We start from the raw sequence: 4,008 nt of genomic DNA, 5'->3' as shown, positions 1-4,008 counted from the left end.
ATTTGGACTGGAAAATCGAATGCTCCTGCATTACTTAAGATGAGAGAAAAACCAATTAATACATACAGACTTGCATACTGGGGAGGTTGACTGTGAACCATCATCTATTTTGTTGAATTAAGATAGCTGCAGCAATGTGTATGTATTCTTTGTGCTGACAGCGAGCTGATATTCCTAAATTGGTTGTCTGGTTTTCACATAGGAGTATCCAGCAAATATTTTCTCATTGCATAACTACAACCATTGTTGGATGCTTGAGTTTTGCAAAAGCGTTTTGGTTGAGTACACTCCAAGCCTTATGAACTGTCGAGGGATACGCTCCTTGGCACATGCAGCCTAAATAATTGGCATCATACCAGCACTGAAATTCATGTGCCACATCTCTTATTTGTATTATAAGCAGTACATCGTTTTGACTTGACAGCAGCATCATTTGTGTGCTACTACACACTAGCAGTGTAAAACATCTAGCATCACCTGTTGCTGAAACGTTTCTGATACTTTGCACTTTCAGGGTGATCTGTGGTGCACTGAACCCCTTTTTGAGATCAAAAGTGATCAATTTAGGGCTGTTATTGCATTTGTGTGATGTAGAGTGAGAAATTACCTAACCATGATAGCTGTTATCCAGTGGGGTGGCTTTGAAACCCATCAAGTGTGTTGCTTGTTTCATTAAGTTCGCACAGTGAACAAATGGGTTGAGCCCTATTTGTGAAGTTGCTAATAAGGCCAAACTTATAGCATGGTGAACTGTTGGAATCCCAGTGTACGTTCTAACCAGTGAACGTAGGTTTATGGTAGACTCCTGGTTGTCTGTAATATATACTTGTGCTAATTGAGTTCATCATTCATAAATTGAGTGAAACTAGAGGAAGTAGAGTTTAACAATGTGCGCCTTCCTCAGCAGGAATGCATTTATACAAGAAAATTATCGATAAAAATTTCATACCAAATATTCAAGCCAAAACCCCTCTAATTTGATATAAAAATTACTTAAGTTTGCAAAGACTGAAAGAAAACAGAACATAGAATATAATGCAGAAATGAAAAATAGATGAGCCACACCTATCTTACTGCTGTCACTTTGACAGAGTGCACAGTAATGTTGTGACAGCAGAAGGAGTCTGCGAAGAGATATAGGTAGTGAATGGGCAAAAAAAATTGCAAAATGTGTAATGTGTGTAATGTGGCAAAATGTGAAATTGTTCAATTTGGCAGGTGGAAATGAGCAGCACATTATTTATAGTGATTACAGAACTTTGCAGTTCAGTGGATCTTGGTGTATTGGCACTTGAATTGCGAAAGATAATTATACAAGTGTGTTACATATGAAGGGAGGTGGAATGTTTTTCTTTATTGCAATGGGAAAGGAATATAGAAGTAAGTTGTAACAATTGGTGAGACCACATGGATGCTGTGTGCCCTTTTGGTCCCAAGTTAAAAGATATCGTTGCATTTGAAGGTATTGTATATTTCCTCTCATTTTGAAGAGGAATTCCCCAATTGTAGTGGTTTTGAAAATAAGGAGGTTTCCTGAATGGCATTGTTGACCATATTTAGGGATTTGGATAATGCACTGAAAGGCTAGCATTTAAAATATTACATAGTCTGCAGCCGATATACATTCATCGAAGGTGCAAATACCCAATGAGAAAGGTGACAAAATAAGTTTAAAGTTTGTATTCCATCAAAGGAAGTGGATGCTGTGTGTCTGGTAAGCCTGAGGGTTGGGAGTAATTTAGATAGCAAAGCATGACCAAGAAACTGACTGAATGCAAGCTCATGAGAAACAAAAGTGGACTACAGCTTTTAAGTATATCTAAAGGTAAATATTAGTTAGAACAAATCTCCTCCATTAGAGGCGGACACACTAAAATTTTTGGTGGACAGTAGTAAAAGATGCAGAAAATCTCCCAGAACTACAAGGCAATTGGGGACTTGGATAACAACTGAAAGAAATTAATATTAGTAAAGAGGTAATATTTTGACATTAGCTGGGTTGAAGGTTAACAATTCCCTGGACCAAATTAACACACTCCCAGTGTGTCAAAGGATGTGGCTTTTGAGTTAGTGGATTTACTGTTGGTTATCTTCCTGAATTCTTTACATTTCTAGAAAAAGTTCCTGCAGACTGGAAAGCAGCAAATTTAACCCCACTATTTGGAAAAGGAGGGTGGGAAAATGAAGTGCAGAGTTGTTAGTTTAATGTTAGTAGGAAAATGTTAGAATTTATAATAAGGGATATAACAACTGGACACTTTAAAAATGATGGTTCAACTCGGCAGAGTAAATGTGGACTTAAGAAATCACTTATGAAAAGCTTCTTGGAGTTTTTTTTAAACTGTTACTTTCAGCATGAATAAAGGAGATGAGCACAATACAATTGATGTCGCTTTTCAAAAAAGCCTTTGACAATGTCCTACATGGGAGACTGAGGAGAAAGCTAAACACACGTGGAATCCAAGGTAACCTACCAAGTTGGGTCAAAAAGTGAAGGAGACAGCATGATGGTAGAAGGCTGTTAATGTGACTCATTCAAAGATTTATCACATGGGTCGGTGTCTGGTCCCTTTATTTATAATATACATAAGTGATGTTGAGGAAATGTTGGTGGGGATGATAAGTTTGTAGATGACAAAGATTGAGGTGGTTATTAGTGATGAAATGGTCATAGATTATAGGGGAATACAGACAGATTGCCCAGGTGAACAGAAGGAACTTAATCCAATGAGTGAGGGGTGATACTCTTTTGGAAGAAGTAACAAGCCAAGGTGGTACTGTGAATCATAGAATACCTACAATACAGAAAGAGGCCATTTGACCCATTGAGTCTGCACTGATATTCAGCATCCCATTTAGACCTAGTTCCCCACGCTATCCCCGTAACCCTGCATTTACCATGGCTTAGCCAACTAGCCCACACATCCCTGGATACTACGGACAATTTATCATGGCCATTCCACCTAAACTGGGCATCTTTGAAGTGTGGGAGGAAACTAAAGCACCCAGCGGAAACCCACACAGATATGGGGAGAAAGTGCAGACTCCATGCAGACAGCCACCTGGGTCCCTAGTGCTTTGAGGCAGCAGTGCTAACCACTGTGCCACCTGTGAATGGCAGGACAGTAAGAAACGCAGAAATCTTGGGAGTGCTTGTCCACTGATCCCTGAAGGTGGAAGGGCAGGTTAATAAGTAAGTTAAAGAAGGCACACGGCATATTTGCCTTTATCGTGTTGTGCCATAGTTTATGAGCAAAGAGGTTGTGTTGGAGCTGTATAAAATTTTGCTTATACCATAGCTGGAGTACTGTGCAGTTCTGGTCATTGCACTGTAGGAAGAATGTGATTGCAGAGAGTGCAGAGCAGATTCACCTAGGATGTTGCCTGAGATGTTTGGCTATGAAGAGAGGGTGGATAAGCTCAGATTGTTTTCTTTGGAGTAGAGCGGGGACCTGAATGAAGTGTATAAGATTGAGGGGCTTTAGTTGAAGGGTCCATAACAAGGCATAATTTTAAGGTGTAAGGCAGGTTTAGAGGGGATTTGAGGAAAGTTTTTTTTCACTCGATGTTTGGAATCTGGGACTCCTTGCATGGGAGGGTAGTTAAGGCAGGAAACCTCAACATTTAAAAAGTCTGAGATGAGCACTTGAATAGTTCCAGTCAGTAAGCTGAAGGCCCTCTTCTGAACTATGATTCTGAAGTCAGTGGCCGTGGTGTATTTGAATTTTTAGGCTTATAAAGTGCCACACAAGAGGTCACTAAACATGTAGTGTGTTTGGGGTAATATACTAATATCAAGCATTGGGATAATACACTAAACATTTGGTTAATGTTAGAGATTTTCTTCTAATACATGAATAACCAGACTGCAGCTGTCAGCTTCGAGAACTTTTTATTCGTGATATCATGGAGAGTCAACACTAACAAAGGTTAGATACCGAAGACTCTGCAGCAATGCAGAGTTACAGGATATTTATAGAGAGAGACAACAAGTCAACGCAACAGATA

This window comes from Rhincodon typus, chromosome 8 (assembly GCF_021869965.1).
Source record: "Rhincodon typus isolate 14 chromosome 8, sRhiTyp1.1, whole genome shotgun sequence".
NCBI lineage: Eukaryota > Metazoa > Chordata > Chondrichthyes > Orectolobiformes > Rhincodontidae > Rhincodon > Rhincodon typus.
This window is presented reverse-complemented; position numbering follows the sequence as displayed.